At 36.6% G+C, this 10,233-nt stretch overlaps 1 pseudogene; it reads right to left on the reverse strand.

The window, feature by feature from the left end:
• Positions 1 to 679: 679 nt before the first annotated feature.
• LOC118661908 lies at positions 680 to 781 on the reverse strand (annotated as a pseudogene).
• Between the last annotated feature and the right edge of the window lie 9,452 nt (positions 782 to 10,233).

Genomic DNA, 10,233 nt, shown 5'->3' on the forward strand with positions numbered 1-10,233 from the left:
CTCTGACATTGGATAAAAAAGTAAAATACATTCTTCTTTCACATTGGTGGGTATAGGATAGTTAACAATTAACTTTTGCAGCACATAGATGTGGAATGCAGAGCAAGATAATAATGAGGGGTTCTGTGGTATCGAGTTCTGGTTGAAGATTGTACCCTGAAGGGTCTAATAAAAGGGGATTACTCTGAATTCCAAAGGTATATTTTATCTTAGATGAAAAAAGACAATAGATAGGATCAGTTAAGGTAAACATTGATCTTTGCCAAGGAAGATAGCAACCTAGGACGTGACTGCTCACCATGACTCACTTTTAATTGTTCAATAGATGCTTTCTGGTTACATACTGTATTAATCATTGTTGATAAAAATAAATGTCAAAATGTTATTTATATATAATGACCTAAAAAAGTCATTTTAAACAGCTTTTAATTAAAGGGTATTAAAAAAAATCCAACTCCTGAAACATGAATAACATGAAAAATAAGAAAAGATCTAAACATTTTGAAGCACAAATGGAAAAAGAAGAATGCCACAGTTATGGACAAGCTTTGCTAAATAGTCACCACTTAGATATTATGTGCAAACGTGAAGTGTTCTTATTTGAAACTCTCTAAGAATTGTAATATCAGCCCCTTACCAATTTATTATTATTTTTTTATTTTTATTTATTTATTTTTTTTACTGTACAGCCCCCTTCAGTGCTCACAGCCCAAGGGTAAGGAGGCTGGGCAATGGTTTGAGGCTGCAACTTCCTCTGGCATGGGTCCACTAAGCCCCTTACTAATTTATAAGATCAGTTTTAACTTCTGTTGCCAGAGAAATCAGTGGGAGTCTAGTTTCCCTGACACTAGTGGGAGTGGGTTGGCTCTTGCAATATCTTTAGAAAATGTATTTTCCAAGACTTGTACGAGAGGATGAATGGTTTTTATTTGCATGGAATTATATTTCTCAGGTTGCAAAGTCCCATTGTCTTTAAACCAGTCCTGGAAATGTGCAGCTGGCGGTTCAGTAGAGATAAAAGTAGGGCCACTGTCCAGGGTGTCCATTCCATGGTGGAACTGAGTCTGATACAGCAGGAGGCTAATCACAGTCCATTAGTTCATTATGTGGAGTCCACCTGGCTGTGGGCCATGTGAGTGCAGAGCATGTGAGCCCTGCAAGCCAGGAGTCAGGCGTGAGCAGCAAGAGAGAGAGACAGGCTCCCTTGTTCAGGAGCTAAAGTATCAAACCTTTCTTTGCTTGCAGTGGCCATGCCGTTTCTGGCCATTGACTTGTTCCCAGGTGTGACTGACAGGTAAACATCTTCCTATGTCACCCAGTCCTTACTGGGCATTTATCTATTGTTCGGTCCCTTCCCCCAGTGATCTACGGGGACAGAACTGGAGAATGTTTACTGCAGGTTTCTGGCAAAACTGTATAAATGGCATGCCTATATAATCTTGTCTTTCCTTTACTTTTTCCTCGTAAATAATAACCAGATTATTATAACAGTATCACTTCAACATAATCTAGATAGATATGAGGAAGTTTCTGAAAGTATAAATCTGCAAGGTTCAAGCTCACATTCCTACACTCTTTTTTTTTCCTCCTGGGCCTGCTTTCCTCCTCTTTGTCCTAGACTGATGATGTGTGCCTGTGTGCTGGTGTGGGTGGCCGGGATATCTGCATCTGTGGGAGATGAGTGGAAGGTGAGTTTGCTATTCTCTCCCTATTGGTCACTGCTGTACTTGTGTGAAATTGACTATTGATTCTCTAAGTGACAAGAGTCCATGTTCTTACTCTTGGCTGCAGTACAGTTATGGGTCCCCTGGGGACTCCGCTCAGCATTGTTGCACACAGCGCCACAGCAAGTTGTCTTGCTACCAAAGATTAGAAAGTTGAGACCTCTTGTTTCTAGGGTCCTCTTCGCTGTGCAGCACCCACCCTGCGTCCTCTTGATTGAAGAGACTCTCATAAATCTTAGCTGTGCTTGCTCTTTACTTGCTTTCACCTGCAGGTTTCCCCTCTTCTGGCAGCTTTAATGACTCAGCAAATGACTTAAAAAATCAATATAAATGCCTCGGCTTCCTACAAGTAGCAGGAACTATGAAAGTGCCTCTACCCCCCCTCTACTGAAGGAATGAATTGCATGACCCGTTCTCCTTCAGAGTAAGATGAGTGCTAGAGACTGATGGTGGTGCTCTACTTTCTGCTACACTAAAAGGCAGTGTCCTTTAGGCTGTCTCTAGCCCCCTTCTATAAAAGGATGGTGGTGTGTAGATTCATATTTGACATTTTCTGTAATGCTTAGTTTTAGCAAGTCCTGAGACAAGGTATTAGCAACACAGTGGGTGTCTGATGTTTTATTCTCAGCTGAAACTACTCCTACAGCAATCCTAGTGCATTCTGTTTAACTCTTGATCTGAGAAGCTCTGTGTTAATAGTTCTAGGTCCTGGATGAACATTAGGCTCACTTGGAAGTATTTATAAGCTGTAACTGCTCAGTGCCCACCCCAAACTGAGTCAGATGAGGGAGTGTAATCCCAGCATAGTACTTTGTAACAAGTGGACGATAAGGGAATTCTATTGGAGATGAATATCCATCCTGTTAGTTCATTAACACCTCATAATCTCATAATAGGAAAAAATTTTATACTAGGAAACCTAAACTAAAGATGTTGACATAATTAAGTAAAGGCTCTTAGTTCTTAGCTTCCAGTTAGCCAAGCAAGGAGAGAAATTGATTGTACAACACAACTTTCAGTGTCTAATTAAAGTACACATTAATAGTTATTCAGATTCAAAACTTTTTCTCTAGGTAGAAATTTAAAGCTATTATGATTCACTAGAGGTCCAGTGCATGGAATTCGTGCACTGGAGGGTGGGGGTGGTGTCCCTCAGCCCAGTCTGCACCCTCTCCAATCTGGGACCCCTTGGGGGATGTCGGTTTAGGCCTGATCCCTGTGGCAGTCGGACATCCCTCTCACAATCCGGGACTGCTGGCTCCCAACCCCTCACCTGCCTGCCTGCCTGATTGCCCCTAACCGCTTCTGCCTGCCAGCCGATCACCCCCTAACCACTCTGCCAGTCTGATCGATACCTAACTTCTCTCCTGCTATCCCGATCGCCCCCCAACTGCCCTTCCCTGCCAGCCCAGTCACCCCCAACTGCCCTCCCCTGCTGGCCTGGTTGCCCCTAACTGCCTTCCCCTGCCAGCTTGGTCCCCCCCCAACTGCACTCCCCTGCTGGCCATCTTGTGGTGGCCATGTTTTGGCCACATGGGGGTGGCCATCTTGTACAAGGGCATGATGGTCAATTTGTATATTACCTCTTTATTATATAAGGTATCTTAGATAACACTTTTATAATATAAAACTGCTTAGATATATTGCTATTGTTTTTATTTATAATCAATAAAGACCTGAAAAATGGTACATCATGTTGGCAGAGTTGATAGTGAAAAATCTGATTCTCCTGTCAACACATTGGTTTCTAGATGTTAATGATACTATTGGATCATTGTTTGAGCAACCACATAAGTGACTGTGTTGGGAATGCCACACATACCCCAGACTGGATTGAAGAATTTGAGATCTGTTTTCTTCTTTGAATGGGTGACTTTGAAAATCAGCATGATATGTGGAAAAATTGATGAGTTTTAGAACTGTTTTATAATTTACCAGTTTTGTGATCTTGGAAAAGTCACTTAATTTCTTTGAGCCTCAGTTCCTCATCTTTAAATTAGTAGTAACTATATCTCTTTAAGGGGTTATTGTGAGGATTAGATGAAGAAAACATGTAGGGGTCCTACAATAGTGCTTAGTACATGATAGGTAGTCCACAAATGTTGGTCAGAATTATTGTTACCATTTAAACTGATTCATTGGGGGAAATTATCAATTCCTTTGGGAATTTGAATATGTATGTGGTGTTGAACATTGTATTTTGGATTCTGATGCAAACCTCTCCAATGAAGAAAATATAGAAACATAGGATGAGGACCTTAAGAATTAAATTATTTGTTCTCTTTTGATTTTTCTGTTGGTTTTCATTTTTTTTTAGTTATATAAAGAAATTCAATTTTAGTAAGAAGAGTGAAACCTTGGCCTATTTGTTTTCCCTAAACACATGAAGGAAAGGCAGGAAAACATGTCAGAGATACCTGTTTTAAATTTATAATAGGGATAGTCATTGGAGTATTAAGAATTTGATGCAGTATACCACAGTTTCTTTCATTATATGGATTTCTTTGTAAAAAAGAAGCATTACTATCCCTCCATGGGCTTCTACCACCTTTTCAATCTACAAGACCTGCCACAAACATCACAGCATTGTAACTTCAAAAATATTGTTCCCTTATAGCAGAAGTAATGCTTCTGCACATTGTGTGGACTGCACCCTTTATGGACTATTTTGCTGAGATAGCACATATGTGATTAAACTTTCCACAGCCCCATGATACTAATTCTGCTCATTCTTTGACTGGGTTTTGTGTTCAAGGGACTCAGAAGTGTTTGTTTTTGTATCTTTTAAACAGGAACAAGTACAAAAAATGTGGATATTTACTTGTCTTTATAAAAAATAAACCCAGCTCAGCCGGACACACAGCTGTCAATCAGCAGTGCAGGAATCAGCCTTACTCTGTCTTTCTGTCTCTCTCCCCTCTGTCTGTCTCTTTTAGAGCACACAGTTTTATCCACATAAATTTCTATTAGTAGAAACAGAAAAATCAGCCCTCCTCTTTTTTCTTCTTGAATACTAATAAATTTGGGTGACAGAATTATATGCCTGGTGCAACTTTATATTAGACATAAAAAACATTAGCAAGAAATGTAAAGATGAAAAGTCTCTTAAAATCTATACATTAAAATAGCTTATAACCCAGCAATCATATTTTATGAGACCATCTTTATTTTGTAATCTCCACCAACATATGATAACTGACTGTGGGTATAAATCTGATTTCCTAGGGAAAAGTAAAGTTCCAAAGGAAATATCAATTTCATAGCTTGCTTTCTAAAACTTCACTGTATAAAAAGGCATTTATAATTGTCACTGGCAAAGTCATCATAATTTGTTTTCTTGTTGCCTGGGGCTGGCTAAACCCCTTTTGCTTTTCGATTTTATGTTCACCTTTCTTTGTTCATCTGGACAGTGAGCAAAAGAAACTTGTAAAAGGCATAATATGAGTCATCCTTCAACAAAAGATTTCTCCTGAGATGGTACTTCCAAGTGTAAATTGCCTTCTTTCTCGTGTGCTCAAAATAAGGACTGAGGGTTGTTTAGTCTCTCTACTGCTTTATCTATTGTGCCTAAAATCTCTCTCTCTCTCTGTTAGTTTAGTGGATGGCATTTATGTATTGTTTCTCTAGGTGCCAATTGTAACTGCCATCTTAGCAGGCAATTGTGTATCCTCTTTCTTTTTACGAGGGTATATATAACCAGTGATTCTATCTATTACAATGGCAAGTGGGTCTAGAGAAGGCTCTCATTTTTCAAAATAAAATGATATATATGTTGGATATCCAACTGTTAAGTGAATTAGGAACTTAAAAAAAGTCAGAAAATCAAATGATATACTCCTTATTTCAAAAGTTCTTTTTTGAAATAAGAACTTTTGTTGACCATAAAGAACAATATATAAAATTTATAGTGAGACTGTATTGAAAGACAGATGCACATTTAAAGTATAATGGACAAAATTACAAAGATATTTATCATTAATAAGCAAACCTAGTATATATTGATTAAAAAAGGATAATTAAATTTGAAAATTGATCTTACCACTTTTATAATTGGACAAATATGGTTTAAAAACTTTTTTCTAGTGTTGTTAAATATGTACTCACATAGCTCAGGTGTCTGTAATTTTTTTCATTAATGTATTTTTTATTATGATGATGATGAAAAACATATAACATACAATTTTCAATCTTTTTTTTTTCCATTATAGTTCACATTCAATATTATTCTGTATTAGTTTCAGATGCACAACATAGTGGCTAGACAATCATACTTTACAGAGTGGTTCCCCTAATATTTCCCCCAGCCCATACGTACTTATTACAATATTATTTTTTTTCCTCAATTGACCTCTCTCTGGCCCCTCCCACCCTCTCTCCCCCCAGCCCCTCCTCTGCCTTCCCTCTGAGGCTTGTTAGTTCAATGCTTCTCTGTCTCTGGATCTATTTTTGTTCATCGGTTTCTGTTGTTCATTATAATAATTTTTGAGAGCAAAGTATCACACTAGGGGGTCATCATAATATGTTTCAGGCATGTCCTGTACTTAGTCATTTGTTGGTGACTAGAAATAAGCAATCTGGGAAATGAAATTAAAAACATTCCAGCTAGTGTGCTGAGCAAATCACTTAACCTCTCTGAGCCTGAATTTTCCCATTTTTAGAATGGGAAAAGAATTCTTTTCTCAGAGGGCTATAAAGAACTTAGCCCAGTTCCTAAGATCTAATCAAAACGTGCTATCTATCCTATATTTTTGGTAGTAATGATGGTAATTAAATGTGAGAGTTGAAAAGGACTGTGAGGGTCATCTGTCCCCAAACCTTTATTGTACACGAAGATTGGAGATAGAAGGGGGTCGGCTCAAGGTCACACAGTTGGATGGCAGAGCATTGTCGATTCTCAGATCACTACTCATGGTATTTTTCTATATTATTCTGCAAGATTTTCTGCAAGTAACTCAGAACTTCATATTGTGTCATCACAGACAGTGCTGGTGTTTTAATAAATGGCAATAGCTATAGCTGCAATATTTTTGGTCATAAGTAGGAAGGGAAACAAGTGAGAATTTCAAGCAACTGTCTTTGCTGCTCAATTTTCTTTCAGTGAATCCCTGGAGTGTGATCTGTGTTGGGTTCAAAGGCCTCTACTAGGATCAATAGCAACTTCAGGGGGTGGGAATGGGTGCATATTTCTTAGCGTGACTATTGATTAAGTACATTGCCTGTGATCTGAAACATATTTTACTCTTTATGTGTCACTTAATTTTTTAATTACAAATCAATAGAGAAATATGTTTCCATTATAAAAAGGAAAATAATTTTATTGACTCTAGAAATCATTAATCTATTACAACTTTGAATTATTTTGTCTTTATTGGCACTAAAATGAAAACATTTCAGTATAGTAATATCAGTATTGTGAAGGCAAGTTTATACCTCATTTTGATGGTTTTGGTTTGTCTAGTTAGTTCATGATAGCTACTAAAATAATTTAGTGATAGTGGTCTCATCATTCCATAGTGCTGAGTGCCCTCTGTTAAATACCAGTCAGTTTGATGTATAACCACTCTACCCAAATTATTCCTTACAGGAGTTCACAATGAAGAAATTTGCATTTAGGGTGTATTATTTGGCTACAATACCTTCTGCTATATGTAACAGAAAAGTCCCAATCCCACAAAGTTGAAATGTAAAAAATGTGTTTTGTCATGTAGAGTAAGGCTGCTCTACGCTAGGTTAATTGGAAAATATAGTGAAATCATCACAGACCCAGATTTTTCTATCTTGTCTCTCTGCCATTTTTATTAGGTGGTTTCTTTTCTCAACATGATTCCAAGATGGTTGCTGCAGTTCCTTCTGCAGCAAATGGAGACTGCGTGGTGATGCAATGACATCCAGCAGGAGTGGGGCCATCTTTGCCTTGTCTCTTTTTATGACCATAAAAATTATTTCCAGAAGCCTCTCTGTAGACCAACTCTTCTTTCTCACTGGGCAAAATCACAACACATGTCCATGCCAATGGAACTGCATATGATTGGCTAGGTTATTCAGGCTTCACTGCTGGGCTAGGGCTGGGACCAAAGTCCATGAGGAAGGATGAAAGGGGCAATGCTGTTGGATAGATAACTGAGAGTGATATATAGAGGAAGCTTGACAATAGTGATGGTAAAACTTGGCAAGAAAGGAAAATAAGGGAGAACTCTGAAAATCATAAATAACATTAATGCTTGTCTTTTTAATTTATCTGGAAAAAAAGGAGAAGAAATATAACTTAATTGTGACATCTGTATGGTTTCTTCTTCTGGTAAATTGTCTTCCTGCTGTTGATGAATACAGTTATTCCATTTGTGTATTAGAGTCCTGCTAGCTTAATAGATCCCTAATGAAATTAGCAGAGAGTTTGCGTTTCATTAAGTAACTTACAGACAAAAAAAAAATTTATTAGAGACACCTACTAGCATTTTCATGCCATGTAATTGCTACATTTTTTATTTTACTTTATTTTTTTGTTTTTAAAAACTATTTGGTTATGATCTTTTAAAAAATCAATTTATTTAAAAAGTTGCAAAATAAATTGTATTCTGTGGATTTTTCCTAGCATTTCCTAGCATTAGTTTAGCATTAGTTTCTAGAATTTTTTTTTTTTTTTTTACTTTTGGTGAAGTCATCACAGAAGCAGTAAAAATTTAAAGTTAAGACTATTAGTGCTTTCAAAGCATAGTCATTTGGAATGTGCTTATTATCATAAAAAAATAAAATGTCTGTTCTCTCTAGGAAGCCTGGCGCTAAAGCATAGATACAGGATAGTGAGATATAAGCCCTCCAGTACATCTTGGAAGCAAAAGAATAAAGAGAAATGTGGTGTCCAGCGGGTAAACTAGTGAACTATTTGATATATACTCAATACAATTTACAGAGGATATGGTCAGCGCTGTGGTGACCAGGATATGGGAAGACAGGTTGGAACAAATATCAGTAAAAAGTCAAGAAAGGTGACAGCATTTAATCCCGATAAGATTTGGCCCCAGATATGTTCTGTATCATTAGAATAGAAGAAAACGAGAAAGGATCTATATACTTATGTTATTTTTTCTACATGTTCATATATTCTGTTACAAACTTTCTCCCCATTACCTACTTATGTTACAAGACTTTGCTTTCCCTGATCCCATTTTTTTTCCTGTGGTTTCTTTATAATAAGTTTATGACATTTTATTGTAAAGATTTGTTGTCTTGCTCTATACTTCCCTGGACATTGACAATAGATATATCGCTTCATTATTCAGTGTCTCCAGCATATTGTAGAGTACTACATACATAGTTTCCATTCAATAATGAATGAATTTCCATATTGATGCACAGGTTCAATTTGAATAAAATAAACCCATAATAATATATCCTCTTCTTGTTGCACCCTCAACCTTTTCTTATAAAAATATTTTTTACCTAAAAAACACTTTTAACCTTTTGAGGTGGATCAGTACTGATAGCTTCAATTGATGGCTTCCTTTCAGTCTGGTCCCTCTGCAATGTGACTTTGCAAACTCCTGCCTTTGAGGCGTGGATCTATTTAATTATTCCTGTATTTGGGCCATCTTAGTAATATTCTTTAGACAATATAATGGAGAAGAGAGTGGTGTGCCAGTTTCGATTTAAACTTTCAAAAAAGTTTGCACTCTTCTGTTCTTTCCTGGAATCCTGCACCTGCTTGTGAACCAGCCAGGGCTAGCTGGATGGAAAATACAATATCATACGGAGACCTTTCACCATTCCTTTCAACATTATACTAAAAATTTTAACAAATGCAATAAGACAAGAAAAGGAGAAAAGAAAATAAACAGTAGAGAGATCAGGAAGGAATATAACTCTCTTTGTTCACAGATATTATGCACATCTATGTAGAAAATCTGAAAGAACTGGCAAAAACTTCCTAGAACTAAATAGTGATTATTACAAGGTTGTAGGATATAAGGTTAATATAACAAGTCAATCATTTTCTTATATATCAGAAATGAACAAGTAGAATTTGAAATTAAACACACAATTCTATTTATATTAGCAGCCCCCAAAATGAAATACTTAGGTATTAATCTAACAAAATATGTACAAGATCTATATAAGAAAAACTACAGTCCTTTGATAAATGAAATAAAAGAATGAATTAAGTGGAGAGATATTCTGTTTATAGATAGGAAGACTCAATATTGTCAAGATATCAGTTCTTTTCAATTGACCTATAGATTCAACATAAGCTCAATAAAAATCCCAGAAACTTAGCTTGTGAGTATTGAAAAACTGTTTCATAACTAACATAATATTGAAGGAAAACAACAAAGTCAGAGGACTGACAGTACCCAATGTCAAGACTCTCTTTTTACACTACAGTAATCAAGACACTATAGTGTTGGTGAAAGAATAGACAATAGGCCAATGAAATGGAATAGAGGGCCCAGAAATAGACCTCTATAAATATTGTCAACTGAAATATTGTCAACCAGTCTTCTACAAAGAAGAA

This window comes from Myotis myotis, unplaced genomic scaffold, assembly GCF_014108235.1.
Source record: "Myotis myotis isolate mMyoMyo1 unplaced genomic scaffold, mMyoMyo1.p scaffold_m19_p_1, whole genome shotgun sequence".
Classification (NCBI taxonomy): Eukaryota; Metazoa; Chordata; class Mammalia; order Chiroptera; family Vespertilionidae; genus Myotis; species Myotis myotis.